This window comes from Suncus etruscus, chromosome 11 (assembly GCF_024139225.1).
Source record: "Suncus etruscus isolate mSunEtr1 chromosome 11, mSunEtr1.pri.cur, whole genome shotgun sequence".
NCBI classification, from domain to species: Eukaryota; Metazoa; Chordata; class Mammalia; order Eulipotyphla; family Soricidae; genus Suncus; species Suncus etruscus.
In genome coordinates this window covers 75,149,156-75,166,333 of record NC_064858.1, presented here as the reverse complement: position 1 = coordinate 75,166,333, position 17,178 = coordinate 75,149,156, and the positions used below count along the sequence as shown (strand labels likewise).

Below are 17,178 nucleotides of genomic sequence, written 5' to 3'. Positions count from 1 at the left end.
GTCCCAGGGCCTTTTGGTCCCACCCAAAAGCACTGGTGTAGTCGCTGTGCTGGATGCTATGCCTAGAAAACTAAAGCAGTGGACACACATAGAACAGGTCAGAAGAACATCGAGGCCTCCCCCCCCCTTCTTTTTTTGATGGAGGGAGGGCTCACAAATGGCGGTGCTCAGGGGTTACTCCTGGTTCTGCTCTCAGAAGTTATTCCTGGCAGGCTCGGGGGACCATCTGGGATGCTGGGGATCAGAACCCCCCAATTGATGGCGAATAAGGCAAATGCCCTAGCTGTTATACTATCACCCCCAGTTATGTCTTTTTAAAGAGTCTCTTTAGTCCTTTTTATTTTTCCTTTTTTATTTTTTTTGTTTTTTGTTTTTGTTTTTGGGCCACACCTGGTGGCACTCAAGTGTTACTCCTGGCTCTGTGCTCAGAAATAGTTCCAGGCGGGCTAGGGGGACTATATGGGATGTCAGGAATCGAACCCAGGTCCGTCGTGGGTGGGCAAAGCAAATGCCTACTGCTGTGCTATATCGCTCCGGCCCCTAGTCCTTTTCTTTAGAAGGGTCACTCCTAGAGATCCTTGGAAGGGTCTGCTGCATGCAAGCAAGTGCTGTAACCCTGTATTAGCTCTCTTACCTTTTCTTTTTGTTCCCCTTGCCCCTTTTGTGGGACACACTGAGCAGTGCTCAAATTCTGTGCTCAGTGGTCACTCCTGGAGGTACTCAGGGACCATCATAGGCAGCTCTGGAGATCAGACTGAGTGGGCAGCATGCAAGGCAAGCACCTTTTTTTTTTCTCTCTTTTTGATTTTTGGGTCACACCCGGCAGTGCTCAGGGGTTACTCCTAGCTCTATGCTCAGAAATCGCCCCTGACAGGCACAGGGTACCATATAGGATGCCAGGATTCGAACCACCGTCCTTCTGCATGCAAGGCAAACGCCCTACTTCCATGCTATCTCTCCGGACCCAAGGCAAGCACCAAGCACCTTATACTTTTATTACCTTTCCAATGCTTTTTTTTTTTTTTTGCTTTTTTCGGCCACACCCGTTTGATGCTCAGGGGTTACTCCTGGCTAAGCGCTCAGAAATTGCCCCTGACTTGGGGGAACCGTATGGGGGGATCGAACCGCGGTCCTTCCTTGGCTGGCGCTTGCAAGGCAGACACCTTACTTATAGCGCCACCTCACCGGCACCATTTTTCCAATTCTTAAAACTGAAAAGGAAAGCCTGAGTACCAGAACAACCCAGGTTCAATCTTCAACATTCTATATGGTCCTCTGAGCCTGCCAGAAATAATTCCTGAGCGTAGAGTCAGAAGTAAACCCAGGTATGCAATAGCACAGCAGGCAGGGCATACCTGGTTCAATTCTGGACATCCCATGTGGTCCCCAGAGCCTGCCAAGAGCGATTTCTGAGCACAATAATCAGGAGTAACCCTGAGTGCCACTGGGTGTGGCAAAAACAAAAACAAAAACAAAAAAAAACAAAAACAAAAAAAATGAAGACAATCCTAAGGAGAGTATAAAGCAAACAAATAAAAAAGTCTTTATTTATTTTTTTCTTTTTTTCTTTTTTGGTTTTTGGGTCACACCCGGCAGTGCTCAGGGGTTATTCCTGGCTCCAGGCTCAGACATTGCTCCTGGCAGGCACGGGGGACCATGTGGGCGCCGGGATTCAAACCGATGACCTCCTGCATGAAAGGCAAACGCCTTCCCTCCGTGCTATCTCTCCCGCCCCTTTATTTTTTCTTAAAACCGATAGATGAAAAATTAAAAACTACTGTAATAAGGCCCAGAAACAATAGAGTTAAGGAATAGAAGGGCTGGAAGGACCAGCTCACAATTTGAAGCTCACCACAAAGAGTGTTAGGGAGGGCCCAAAGAGATAGCACAGCAGCGTTTGCCATGCAAGCAGCCGATCCAGGACCAAAAGTGGTTGGTTCGAATCCTGGTGTCCCATATGGTCCCAGTGCCTGCCAGGAGCTATTTCTGAGCAGGCAGCCAGGAGTAACCCCTGAGCACTGCCAGGTGTGACCCAAAAAAAAAAAAAAAAGTGTTAGGGAAATAACTACACTAACAATTAACATGACAATGTTAAAGAAAGAGAGAAGTAGAATGCCTGTCAAGAATACGGGCAGGGGTGGGGGAAGTGGGAGGGCATTGGTGGTGGGAATGTTATACTGGTGATGAAAGGTATGTTCTGTTTGTAACTGAAACCCAACTACAAACGTGCTTGTTATCATGGTGCTTAAATAAAGATTTGTATTTAAAAAAAAGAAAAAATTGAGTATTCCAGCTCTAAATGTATCCAAAAAAATACCAGGCTTTACCAATCTTCAGCATCACACTCTGCTATGATTGGAGTGGATAACGCGAATAAAGGATTTAAACTCTAGATTATGAGGATAATTTTAAAAAATGACAGGAATGTTCTGTATTTTGATTCTTTATGAAATATTGACTGGCTATCCAAAGTAAATTGGAAGGAAAAACAACCAAAATAAATTAGCAGGTAGTGATGACTCAAGGTACTGTGCTTCCCTTTTCTCACTATGGCTTCTTTTTATTCTGTAATTGTTGCGGAGTCCTCCTCCTCCTCTCCCCATTTTCCCTTTCTCTGCACTCATTTGACCGGAGCTCCTGCAATCATGTGCTTAAAACATGTCACCCTCATCCACTTGGAGTGGGTGGCACCACTCCTCTACCCCTATGGCTGAAGCCTACAGAAAGCCTACAGAAGAAAATAACTTCTGCTGTTGAGCCTGGACTGCTGCCTGTTCCTGTGACCTGTAAGGCCATTATTCACGAAGCCTAGAGCCTTCCATGCCTGGCATCTGCAGAGCCCTGCTCTGCATGATGATGAGCTCATCTCATAGTTTAAATTTAAAATAAATTTAAATTCATAGTTTAAATTGTACATCCCCGTTTTCCTTCTAAAGAGGGAGGATGCAATGGTGTCTACTTCCCTGTGCTCTACGCCAAGCAGTTTTTTAGGTCCCTGTTCTCAGTCATGCAGACTTCCAACTCCTTGGCCTCTCCTGAATCCAGTGACACACACACACACACACACACACACACACACACACACACACACTTGGCCTCTCCTGAGTCCAGTGACACACACACACACACACACTCCTTGGCCTCTCCTGAGTCCAGTGACACACACACACACACCCCAAAACAAACTGAGTCCAGTGACACACACACACACACACACACACACACACACACACACTTGGCCTCTCCTGAGTCCAGTCACACACACACACACACACACACACACACACACACACTCCTTGGCCTCTCCTGAGTCCAGTGACACACACACACACCAAAACAAACAAAAACAACACCATAATCGGGAGTCCAAAGGGAATGGGATCTCCTTGAGGGTCCCAGAGGAAGAAGATGGGGGTCCCACATTCCGTCTGTGGCCTTCAGTGCTGTAGGCGCCCTGATCTGTAGCCAACAGGGTGAGCCAAGTTGGGAGGACGAAGAAAAGCAGGGACTGGCTATATAGTAAAAGTGAAGGCGGGGTAGGATCAAAGATCCTGCCAGTTTGATCGTTTGCCCGAAGAATCCAGAGAGGAGGTGGGGAGAAGTAACCCTAAGAGTTACCGGAGCTGACATTCTCAATTCCGAGCAGAGACGCCCCATTCCACGCCCCGGCCCAGCGCTCTGCGGATTCTGCAGCGGCTCTGCAGTGCGCATACGCGACTTGGGAGTTCCCCCTGAAAGGCTCCGGCCTCCTCCGAGGGCGGGGCGCCAGCTTGCCTTTTGTTCTAGTTAGGGAACCCGGATTGAGGCCTTTTGCACCCACTGCCAGCACTTCTTGCCCTAGGGCCAGTAAAATAACCTCCAGGAACGATTTAGAGAACGCAATTTGTATACAGAGTCCTGAACTCTTTAAAATGCTGGGGTCAACTGTTTTGATTTTTCTAATATGACAGGGTTTGTTTTTTTTTCTGGAATGGTGGTGGAGCAGTGTTTTGAATCACACTTAGCCTAATTATTTAACATTTAATTTAAATGGTAAAAACAGAATGCACGGGCCCGGAGAGAGCACAGTGGCGTTTGCGTTGCAAGCAGCCGATCCAGGACCAAAGGTGCTTGGTTCGAATCCCGGTGTCCCATATGGTCCCCCGTGCCTGCCAGGAGCTATTTCTGAGCAGACAGCCAGGAGTAACCCCTGAGCACCGCCGGGTGTGACCCAAAAACCAAAAACCAAAAAAAAAAAAAAAAAAAAAAAAAAAACAGAATGCACCTTAGCTTCAGGCTGTCATCATTCAATAAACTAAGTCTTTTGTCTGCTTTGCAGAGATCTGTGTTTGAGGCCAAATGAGGAAGCAGTTTGTCCTCAGATTATCCTCCCTGCCCCCCAGACTTCAACATTGTTTTAAGTTTACAGATAAGAGGCAGTGTACCTCGGGACCAGCCCATGAAGAAATTTTATCGTTTATTCTGCACAAACCACCCTTGTTGAAAAGAGTGCTTCTCTGATCTCTCACTAAAACCCCTTCTTGTGAGTGCTCAGACAAGATAGTTGCTTTTAGGACATGAGTTTGCTATTTCTCACCCTGCTGGCTTATTGCCAATAAAGCTCTTTCTCGATCCATCACTGTTTCTCTTATTCAATTAGCCCCGGAACTACAAAGGAACGGAACCTTCACAGTAAGTTTTTTTTTTTAATCTAAAAATGATTTAATAGTCAGAGAATGCAGCCAAACCCAGCACAGCTAAATTGAGCAAGAACTAGCCGAGTACCTCTGGGTGTAGCCTAATCCCCTTCCCCAATCCGTAAAAGAGAATGCTTTAACATGGAACCAAAAACATCCAGAATTGCCAATCCCTGGTTTAAATGTGGAAACAGGGCAAAGGGTCCTGACCAGGAATAAGCCAGCCACACCCCAGCCTGCAGCTCACCTGATGTCAGCTGCCCAACATCAAGGTCTATGCAGCAGCTCTGTGCCTGACAGCTGACCCTTTCTAGCTGCTTGGAATTTCACTTTAGGCAGACACCAGAAAAAACGCTGTGTGGATCAGAAAAATCTTATGGAGCTGGAAAAGACTGGGCTGACATTTTGGTTGAAACGATTCAGAGAAGATTAGCATGGCCCCTGCATTAGGATGACACGCTAATTTGTGAAGCATTCCATATTAAAAAACAAACAAACAAGCAAAAAAGACTACAGTTGTATTTCTTTTTTTTTTTTCGGTCACACCCGTTTGATGTTCAGGGGTTACTCCTGGCTAAGTGCTCAGAAATTGCCCCTGGCTTGGGGGGACCATATGGGACGCCGGGGGATTGAACCGCGGTCCTTCCTTAGTCCTTCCTTGGCTAGTGCTTGCAAGGTAGATACCTTACCTCTAGCGCCACCTCGCCGGACCCTACAATTGTATTTCTTTGGAATTTACCCAACTATGGTCATTTTAGTCGCTTCTCCTGGCATTCTCAAGGCCTTTTAGAACAGTTGCTACTCTTTTGGAATTTCATTTGCTCATGAAGTATCAGCTGCTTTGTGAGAATTGCAGTGTCTGCTCTTTCTTGTCAACCAAAGTCAAGGCTGTGTGGAAGCATGCCCTCCTCCCTGCTCCCACACACTGAGGAGGAAGTGAGAGCTGCTGCATCAGCAGGCTTCTCCTCAAGGTCCCAAGCTGCTAAAATAATTCTGAAGCTAGATAAGGAACAAGTAAGCAGGTGTCAACAAATTTAGAGATACCTTTGTAATTCAGGCAAAGGGAATACCTTTTCATAATACTGCCTGTTAGGTTACTGATCCTACCCTAATCAATAATTATACTCCACCCTAGGGTGACCTGGTAATAGTATATTGGATTATTCCTTACTTGATGTTCTGCTCCCATTCTAGAGTGGTACCTGATTCTTGTCAATAGAAACAGGGGTCTGAGGAAGACAAAGGCTCATTCTTTCGTCTTCTTCACTGAGCTGCACTCCATCTTAGGAGCAGAAAGCTTTTGTGGTTTGAATTCCTTGCTTGAGCACTGGATTTTCTGAACCCATTTTTGTACATTTTCACTGTGTGAATTATTTCCTCCGGATTTCTACAACTGGAACTGTTCCCCCTGTCCTAATCAGACAGGGGAATGGGAACTGCCTTTCCTCTCTGGGAGCTTGGTGGGAATCAAACCTCAACCAATCTCCTAGAAAACATGACACTTCATCGCCCTGTGTTTATAGAATTGGCTATTACTCAGACAGTCCTCTACTGCATGAATTTTATGGAGAGAGCATTCTCTTCAATACCAGCATGACGGCACTGGACAAAAAGCACTTTGAGGGTAAAAGGACTTTCTTGCTCTCCCTTCCTGTTCACTTGGTGCCTATTAGACTATTGCAGGATGCCCTCCAGAATAGCTGGGAAGGAGGGAAATGAGACAATGGTGGTGGGAAGTGGGAAGGGATGGGTGTTGCAACATTGTACGACTGAAAGGCAATTTAAAAAAAATCAGGGGTGGGGCCGGAGAGATAGCATGGAGGTAAGGCGTTTGCCTTTTCATGCAGAAGGTGGTTCGAATCCCGGCATCCCATATGGTCCCCAGTGCCTGCCAGGAGCAATTTCTGAGCATAGAGCCAGGAGTAACCCCTGAGCACTGCCAGGTGTGACCCAAAAACTAAAAAATAAATAAATAAATAAATCAGGGGTTACATGATAGATTACAGAGACAGGAATTAAATATATGTGACCTCCCCCACCAAAACATTTTAAAAACTTTTTAAAAATCATAGACTGTCAGAGCAATAGTATAGTAGGTTGAAAACAGTTGATTGGGGTTCTATCCCTGGTATCCCCTATATTCCCCTGAGTCTGCCAGGAGTGATTCTTAAGTGCTGAACCAGGAATAATCCTGAGCAATATCATGTATGATCCAAAATAAAAACAAAACACAAAAGACCACTAAAAAATAAAAATTCATAACAGACCAAAGAACAATGAGGGTTCTGAGAACAACTCTCTGCCTATAGATGTAAAGCCAGAAGGTTGTGAATTCAATGCTCTGCCCCACATGCTAGATGTAATCCCTCTGGCTCTGAATTCCTGGTGATACAATTAAAATGTGTGACCCTCAACAATCACAAAACAACAACAAATAAAAGGCAAGGGGAAAGGAACAATGAACACCAATGTTCTAATGCTGAATTCAGGCTTGCTTTCTGTTGTCAGGAAACTGGATAGAGACCTTTAAAGTTAGAAAATGGAAGTGGGGGTGGGGATGGAGGGATAATACAGCTACTAGGGTGTTTCCCTTGCATGCAGCTAACTTGGGTTCAATTTCCCAGCATGCCATGGTTCTTCAAACCCCTTCAGGAGTGATTCCTGAGCTTGGAGCCAGAAGTAACCCGAGTACCATCAGATGTGGCCAAAAAGTGAATATAAGATATTGTAATTTTTCTGATGAAAACACAGCTTTCTCTTCCAGAAATTTGACCTAAATGACTTCATCTATATCTTTCCACAACCACAAAGGTTGTGCTATTTTACATAGGACAAAACATTATCAAAATCACCAACTAAAAGTCACTGCAGAACTTTAAAGTAGATCACTAATCAGTCTCCAAAGGCCATGCTTGCAGACATTCTTGCTGCAGAGCAGCTGCAAAGCCATCATCTTCCCTTTATTAGCACCTTTCCCTGAGGCATCACTTCACAGTCTGACATGGGGTGTGGGGAGCAAACATAACTCCTAATAACTGGCTGGGGTGGCATATAGGGCACTTGCCTTGCACGCTCCTGACCCAGGTTCAACACCCAGCATCCCAAATTGTCCCTGGAACACAGATAGGAGTGATTCTTGAGTGGAGAGCCAGGAGTAAACCCTGTGAGCCCTGTCAGATGTGGCCCCAAAATTCCCCAAAGACCAAAAACCTCCTAGTATTCAAGACCCAGAGTAATAAAATAATTGGTAAGATTCTTGTTTTGCACACGGCTCACCCAAGTTCAGTCCCCAGCACCGTTTGATTCCCAGACTTTGCCAAGAGTGATCCCTGAGTGCAGTGCCAGGAGTAATCCTTGAGCACTGTCAGGTGTGGCCCAAAACAAAAACAAAAACAAAGAACAAAAATGAAAAAAGAAAAAGAAAAGGTAAATGCTAAACTTCAGAGGATGAGAGGTAACAAATATAACAGACACACTGCACCTACCTGACCTTTCAGCTTCCTGGCCTGGAAGGTCATCCATCTTTTCCTTCCTCTCTCCTCACACTGCAATGAGCACACACGCTTGTCTCTACCTGCTCCCTAAAGACCAAGAAGGTTCAGTGTTGCCCTGTGATGCCATTAAGGTCTTTTAAAGGTCCAGGAAAGGTAGAGAGGGAAGAGCAAAGGTGATGGACTGCTATATAATACTTAAAAGAGTGAATCAAGAGGCCAGAGAGATAGCATGGAGATAAGGCGTTTGTCTCACATGCAGAAGGATTGTGGTTCAAATCCCAGCACCCCATATGGTCCCCCAAGCCTGCCAGGAGTGATATCTGAGTGTAGAGCCAGGAGTAACCCCTGAGCATTGCCCGGTGTGATCCAAACCCCCCCACAAAAAAGAGTGAATCAAATAGAAATCTAAAGATCCCGTAAGAAAAAAATCTCTGTAAGGGCCAGAGATTTCACCCCAGCACCTCTAGGAGTGTTCTTTGAGTAGTAGCTGGAAATAAAAAATAAAAACCAAAATATCTCCATAAGAAATAGTAAGTTAAGGGGCCAGAGAGATAGCCTGGAGCTAAGGCATCTGCCTTCCAAGCGGTGATTCCCGGCATCCCATATGGTCCCTGTGCCTGCCAGGAATAACCCTTGAGTGCTGCCAGGTGTGACCCAAAAACAAAAAACAAAACAAACAAAAAAAAAGTAAGTTAAATAAGAAAAACAATACTGGGGCCTGGAGAGATAGCACAGCAGCGTTTGCCTTGCAAGCAGCTGATCCAGGACCAAAGGTGGTTGGTTCGAATCCCGGTGTCCCATATGGTCCCCCGTGCCTGCCAGGAGCTATTTCTGAGCAGACAGCCAGGAGTAACCCCTGAGCACCACCAGGTGTGGCCAAAAAATCAAAAAAAAAAAAAGAAAAAGAAAAGAAAAGCAATACTGAACGAACTTGCATGTACCATTTATATTTTTTAAAATATGACTTATATAAATATAGAAAAAAGACAAGAAGAAATGTTGAAGCCAAATTTGATGTTACTTTTGTTTTATTGCTTTTATTTATTTGGTGAAGCAAGAAATTTTTCAGGTTTTCTTTTTAATTTGGGAGGGAGAGGCATGTCCACATTGGGATGCTTGGGATCAAATCCAAATTCTCTGTGTGCAAGGCATGCTGTACTATCACTTGGCCCCATAAAGCAAGAAAGTTTTAATTGAAACTTACTTAGAAAGATGTGAGGGGAGGTCATCTCCTCTGGGAGACAACCCTGACTGGTCAGTATGGGGCTTATGGCTGACAGAATAAAGTTTTGTTTAGTTTTACTTCAATTGTGTGGTCTCATCCTTTGACTCTGGACCCTAGCATTTGAGGGTTCATCTGGAATCAAACAACAAAGGTGCCTAGGTCCTGCAAACATCACTGGGATCACCTCAAGCTGTTTAGGTTGCAGAATTGAAGATTGAAGAAGACACAGGAATCTCCTTGTTCCTCATGGTGGAGAGTCATAGCAGGAATGAGAGGGACCCCCTGCAGATCCAGCTGACTCAGCTCCCAGGACCAGGACAGAACGCAGATCTTCCTGATGTGTCACTGCACGTAACATGGACGTCTCCATTATACAGGGATAGCACACTCCAGATGTGTCTACTGGCTTTCCTGGTGAAATGCCTAATTTTCCCCAAGAAATAAATCAGCTAGAAGGCCCGTTGGTGGCAGTCAATCATAACCTCTGCATGGATTACTGGCTATATTTCTGACATGGCTATGACATTAAATATCTCTTTACTTTTATTTATTTGGCTTTGCCTCCCTGCTAAACTACAGATACTCGGCCTCAGTTATCCTGCAATCTTGTGTGTGTGTGTGTGTGTGTGTGTGTGGTTTTTGGGTCACACCCGGCAGTGCTCAGGGGTTTTTCCTGGCTCCATGCTCAGAAATCGCTCCTGGCAGGCACGGGGGACCATATGGGACAACGGGATTCGAACCGATGACCTTCTACATGAAAGGTAAACACCTTACCTCCATGCTATCTCTCCTGCCCCTATCCTGTAATCTTATAGAAATTTTCAGCACCAAGATTGCTAAATTCCCCGCTGGCTAGTATATTTGCAACTCAAAGGTTGAGCCAAGCCAGTTCCCAGCAACTTGCTTTTTCCTGCTCTCAGCTGAATGGTGCTAAAACAATAGCTTCTGCCTTTCTTGAATTCTACTTTCCGGAGGCTGTGAACTTCTTGCAAACCAGAAAACATCTATCTCATGTTTCACCTTACCTCTAGCAGGGCTCTTTCTCACCTACTGTATTTGCCGGCGTATAAGATGACCCCCTAATTTTGCAGTTAAAACATAGGTTTAGGCCTATATTCGCTGTATCAGACAGAATTTTTCTGTGCTGCAACTGTATGTACCACAGTGAGCCAATCACAACAAGCAAAGGTTCAAAGGTTATACTGTAATAGACTTCCTCTCTGACTCTGGCCCATTTGAGCAGGCTTTTGACAGTGTAGATTCGGGTCCAGAACATTGTCTAATTTGCATGCATAAAAAGCCTGCTTGGATTGGCTGAGTTAGAGAGGTAGTCCAAGCAGCCTTGCAGTGATTGGTGCAGGATCAAGTTGGAAAATTCGTTTTGTGGCAATAGTCAGACAATTTTCCTTTAGCAGTATATTGAAACATTTTTCAAGATATATTCGGTGTATAAGGTGACCCCCGATTTTCGGTTGACTTTTTGTTTCAAAAGTTGTCTTATAAGCCGGAAAATATGGTACATCAGGTAGTTATTTGATATGTAGATTCTAGGGTCCAGTACCATTGTGTTGTTTCTCCTAAGGATCCTCTGCCCTTTGTTTTCCTGAAAATACCTTGCATATCAGTGTCATGCTTAAAATGTCATCAGCTGGGGCCGGAGAGATAGCATGGAGGTAAGGCGTTTGCCCTTCATGCAGGAGGTCATCGGTTCGAATCCCAGCGCCCCATATGGTCCCCCTGCCTGCCAGGAGCAATTTCTGAGCCTGGAGCCAGGAATAACCCCTGAGCACTGCCGAGTGTGACACAAAAACCACAAAAAAAAAAAAAATGTCATCAGCTGAAAAGTAAAGTTTGTCGTCTCATGGATGTGGGTCCCCATACAATGCATTTTGTGTGGTCTCAATTATTTCATATTTCATATTCGTCCGCTCGTATACCTGTTTTCCTCTCGTGAAAGTACTATGACCCACGAGAATTGCTCAGACGCAACATGTCCGCAGCACTGATGCTCCTGCTATTGGCAATGATTTTGGGACAACCAGCAAGAATAAACATCCAATTTGCTTTTGAACTATACTTGGACTCTGACTCAGCCTGTAGATGGAGGGTTTGTGGGTCAAATTGTCACCCCAGGGATCCCTCCCCTAAACTTTGACTTATGCGATTTGTTTGGGGTTTCTAATTATGCTCCACAAGGTCTTCCACTATTGATATGTAAGTGTTAAGAAGTGGGTAAAGGGCCAGAGAGAAAGCATGGAGGTAAGGCATTTGCCTTTCATGCAGGACGGTGGTTTGAATCCTGGCAGCCCATGTTGTCCTCTGTGCCTGCCAGGGGCGATTTCTGAGCATAGAGCCAGGAGTAACCCCTGAGTGCTGCCGGGTGTGACCCAAAAACCAAAAAAAAAAAGTGGGTACCACACCATGTGTATGGGTTCCAGGGTAGGGAAGTTGCCCTGAGAGCATTCTCATTTTATGTGTGTCCAGAAGGGAGTCCCCAAAAATGTGAGGGGAGAGGGTGAACTTTCACTGCAGGGTGTAGGAATGTGTCAGGAAAGCCACCTGGCAGCACAGAGGGAGCCAAACCCTGAGGCTAACGCTGGAGGTCTCAGGTAGAGTTGGGAATGCTGTTAACCAGAGCTGTCTTGGCCCAAGTATTAGTAGAGCCTTTAAGAGAATACTTCCAGACTTACTACCTAGTAGGGAAGCATCACTTAACACAGGGGTATCAAACTCAATATACCTGGGGGCCGCAGGAGGCAAAGTCGGGGTGAGGCAGGGCCGCATAAGGGATTTCACAAAAAAAAAAAAAAAAAAAGTCCTCAAACGTCATTATTAACAGTTTTTTTTTTTTTTTTTTGGATTTTGGGCCACACCCGGCGTTGCTCAGGGGTTACTCCTGGCTGTCTGCTCAGAAATACCTCCTGGCAGGTATGGGGGACCATATGGGACACCGGGATTCGAACCAACCACCTTAGGTCCTGGATCAGCTGCTTGCAAGGCAAACACCACTGTGCTATCTCTCCGGGCCCCATTATTAACAGTTTTAATTATTTCTTCTGAACATAAATAGAACATTGAGTGAAAATCATGAACAGTTCTTCTGAACATGGCATCTTTTGCCTATTCCTTACTGCCAGAGACTTGACAGCGCTTCTTCTCACAAATCTGAACCACATTTGGCTTTAGAGAGGAAGCAGTTGAGACCCTCAGTATGGCTTGAAGATGATCATCATTAAGTCTAGACCTGTACTTTGACTTATTGAAGTTCAATGTGGAGAATAACTTTTCACACAAATATGTGCTCCCAAAAAGGCACATGGTGTGCTTGAACATTCGGGAAAGCTCAGGGAAGCTGGGGGCAATTCTCTCAAAACTTGCCCATGCATGTCTGCTTTTCCACTAATCTCCCTGAATTTGGCTTTGAGATCAGAGTTGCATTGCAGATCAATGAGCTCCATTTGAAGCACAGGAGGGACATCTTGCACATCAAAGGAAAAGGGGTCCACAAAAATTTGGAAAGTGGCTCTGTGCTTTTTGAAGTCTGCAAATCTGTGATCAAATTCCTTCTCTAGCTTAAAAATAGCATCAACATATTTCTCACCACTGAATGGTATGCCTGCATCCACAAGTTCCTTGCATGCTGGGAAACGGCAAAGGTTTGTCTGAGAGAGCTGGGATTTCCATAACACAAGTTTTGTGGAGAATGCTCTCACATTATCATAGGCAGCACTGATAAGCTGCCCCGGGCCTTGTAACATCTTGTTTAGTACATTCAGTTTATGTGTTGATATCATCAAGAAAAGCTAAGTTCATGAGCCATTTGTGATCACTCAACTCAGAAACAGCATTCCCATCCTTCTCCATGAAGGCTTTCACTTCTTCTCTCAACTCAAAAAATCTTTTCAGGATATTTCCCCTGCTGAGCCGATGTACCTTGGTGAAATAGAGCACATCTCCATATTCTGACTTCATTTCCTCTAAAAAAGCACAGAACCTCCTGTGCTTTAAGCCCCTGGATCTGATTTGGTTGGTGCATTTCACAACAACAGACATCAGAATTTCACACAGCAGGCATTTACTGCAAAGGGCCTGCTGATGGATAATCCAGTGAAGAGCAATGGCCTTCTCTATACCCTCCTCTTCAAGTTTTTTTTGAACAAGTGCCACCAGTCCATTTTTCCTCCCTGTCATCGATGGCGCTCCATGGTTATTATTCCAACAAACCTCTTCCATGGCAAACCTGCATTCTCAATGGCATCACACAGATGCCGAAATATCTTATTAGCGGTGGTCTGGCCATGCATTGGAATTATTGTAAGCAGCTCCTCTGTCAATTCAAAATTGCAATCAATGCCATGGACATAAATTGTGAGCAACTGAGTATGCATCAAAACATTTGGCTTTCTCACACAGTTGATGATAAATGTCACTTGACATGTCAGAAATGCGCTCTGCCACAGTGTTGGCAGAAAGACTGATTTTGCTAAACTGACCTTTCTTTTCTGGACAGATAATACTTGCAACCTGTAACATGCATTTTTTTAACAAACTCTCCTTCTGTGAATAGTTTCCCTGCCTTAGCAATCATCTCACTAACCATGTAACTAGCTTCGACTGATACAACGAATGTTGGTTGCTTTCTTGAAGAAATCTTGTTGCCTCATTAGACATGCTTTAAGACTGGCAACCCGCTTGGCTCTCTCATTTTCTTGATATTTTGCACATTCCTCAGCATGTTTAGTTGAATAATGGCATTTCAAGTTGTATTCCTTGTGCAACTTTCTCTGAGCAAATAAGACATGTGGGGATGCCCATTTGCTCAACATGTGCGTCTCCCACTTTTCCTGAAATTGTCTGTGCTCATCATCAATCTTTCTCTTCATTGCAGGCTTTGATGAAGTCATGATGAAGGTATGACAAAATCTAATTCTGTAATAAACTTCTCTCCCTTCTCTCCTTTAGGCCTCCGATAATGCAAGGGACAGCGGGCAGGAGCAGCGGAAAAGGTGCAAAGTATTCGCGATTATTTGCTTACCAAATATTCGCAATAAAAAATCACATTAGTTGGGCCGGGAAGGTGGCGCTAAAGGTAAGGTGTCTGCCTTGCAAGCGCTAGCGTAGGACGGACCGTGGTTCGACCGCGGTTCGATCCCCCGGTGTCCCATTTGGTCCCCCCAAGCCAGGGGCGATTTCTGAGCACATAGCCAGGAGTAATCCCTGAGCGTCAAATGGGTGTGGCCCAAAAACCAAAAAAAAAAAAAAATCACATTAGTTATAAAAAATTGCAAAAAATCGCATTAAACATTTGCATATCCCGAAAGGAACTGCTCGAGGTATGCTAATGTTTAATGCAATTTTTTCTTACTAATGCGATTTTTATTGAGATTATTCGGTAAGCGAATAATCGCGAATACTGCGATATTTGAAGGCCGGCTGCGGGCCACAAAATGTTGTACGAAGGGCCGCAAATGGCCTGCGGGCCCTGAGTTTGAGACCCCTGACTTAAGACAAATAAGAAGGAGGAGGGAGCCAGCAGTACAACACTGCTTTAATGTAGCAGTGTAAGCCCCAGCATCAAGCATGGAATAGATGAGTAGAAGATAGCCAAGGATCAAACTTCCCCAGAAATTACTTAAGATTGCTGATTGTACGTACATCTAGAGCACTCTCTGAACACCTTAAAAGAAGTGACCTTAAAAAAAAAAGGGACCGGCGAAGTGGCGCTAGAGGTAAGGTGTCTGCCTTGCAAGCACTAGCCAAGGAACGGACCACGGTTCAATCCCCCGGCGTCCCATATGGTTCCCCCCAAGCCAGGGGCGATTTCTGAGCGCATAGCCAAAAGTAACCCCTGAGCATCAAATGGGTGTGGGCCCCTCCCCAAAAAAAAAGAAAGGAAGTGGCCTTGCAGAACAGGAGGAGTTTGGACGTAGGTTCTTAAAATAAGGTGGATTGTGTATGGCCAAGGGAACAGGGGGGTTATCTGGAGGATGCCGAGGCAGGTGAAGGCCAATTTGCAGGAACGAAAAGATTCCACCTCTGGGTATGAACAGTGTTTCCCAAAATCACCTTGGATAACTGCCTTGGCTAGGCCACTATTTATTATTTTTGTGATGCTCTTAATAGGTTTCTGGCATAATTAATTTCCTCACTCACTTTAATCAGGCACGCATAGGTGCAGTTAAGATGCTTCTGCTAAGGTCCCAGTAAAGGCCCATAAGCAGGGACAGGGACGAGGAAGCACTAGGTGTTAGACAAGGATTTGACTCAGGTTCATAAAAAAAAGGGGGGAATATGGGATCCTGGGTTCTGAACAAGGAGGGATGCCGTTTTTTAAGGGACCACATGTTATAAACCTCTTAGACTTCTCTTCCTAAAGCCTAAGATTCCCCCACTCCAATCTACCTGGCATACCAGGTAGCCTATCTGGAAAGGACACAAGGGAGGGGCTGGAGAGATAGCATGGAGGTAAGGCGTTTGCCTTTTTTTTTTTTTTGGTTTTTGGGCCACACCCGGCGATGCTCAGGGGTTACTTACTCCTGGCTGTCTGCTCAGAAATAGCTCCTGGCAGGCACGGGGGACCATATGGGACACCGGGATTCGAACCAACCACCTTTGGTCCTGGATCGGCTGCTTGCAAGGCAAACACCGCTGTGCTATCTCTCCGGGCCCAGGCGTTTGCCTTTTATGCAGGAGGTCATCGGTTCAAATCCTGGCCTCCCATATGGTCCCCCATGCCTGCCAGGAGCAATGTCTAAGCCTGGAGCCAGGAATAAACTCTGAGCACTGCCGGGTATGACCCCAAATAAAAAAAAAGCCAATCATTTTAAAAATCAACAGAAGCGGGCCCAGAGATAGCACAGCGGAGTTTGCCTTGCAAGCAGCCAATCCAGGACCAAAGGTGGTTGGTTCAAATCCCGGTGTCCCATATGGTCCCCCGTGCATGCCAGGAGCTATTTCTGAGCAGACAGCCAGGAGTAACCCCTGAGCACCGCCAGGTGTGGCCCAAAAACAAAAACAAACAAACAAAAAAATCAACAGAAGCTAGAACCTCCCTGTGTCCCCTCCCTATATAATCTGACTTGTGACCTTGGGCGTGATAGTAGGTCATTATGGGGTTTATGGCTGATGGAATAAAGTGTGTTTTTTTAGCTTTAAAAAAAGAAAAGAAGGGGCCAGAGAGATAGCATGGAGGTAAGGAATTTGCCTTGCATGCAGAAGGACGGTGGTTCGAATCCCGACATCTCATATGGTCCCCCGAGCCTGCCAGGAGTGTAGAGCCAGGAGTAACCCCTGAGCTCTGCCGGGTGTGACCCAAAAACCAAAAAGGAAAGAAAAATGTGAGGGTAGAAATAGGAAGAAGTAGGGACCGGGCGGTGGCGCTAAAGGTAAGGTGCCTGCCTTGCCTGCGCTAGCCTTGGACGGACTGCGGTTCGATCCCCCGGTGTCCCATATGGTCCCCCAAGCCAGGAGCAACTTCTGAGCGCATAGCCAGGAGTAACCCCTGAGCGTTACCGGGTGTGGCCCAAAAACCAAAAAAAAAAAACCAAAAAAAAAAAAAAAAAAAGAAAAAAAAGAAATAGGAAGAAGTACATGAGAAAGAAGAACATGTTTGAACGAATACAGAGGCTTCTCCAGAGTGAAAATAAGCAAACAAAGAAACATAGATAAGCAAGTAAGAAATGTACTCAGGGAGAATATGGGCTTTAAGAGCCCATTAGTTTTGTTCCATTGCTGCAGATATTCCATTTAAAAAAAAAAGTGGGGGGACGAGGGGGTTGGTTAG

The 17,178-nt window shown here is 45.3% G+C and overlaps 1 non-coding gene across 1 annotated transcript; it reads left to right on the top strand.

Annotated features, from left to right (window-relative positions):
• Positions 1–5,057: 5,057 nt before the first annotated feature.
• On the top strand, positions 5,058–5,162 carry LOC126023681 (U6 spliceosomal RNA). Its single transcript, XR_007500778.1, has one exon. It is a non-coding gene; the product is annotated as a U6 spliceosomal RNA (small nuclear RNA).
• The last annotated feature ends 12,016 nt before the right edge of the window (positions 5,163–17,178 follow it).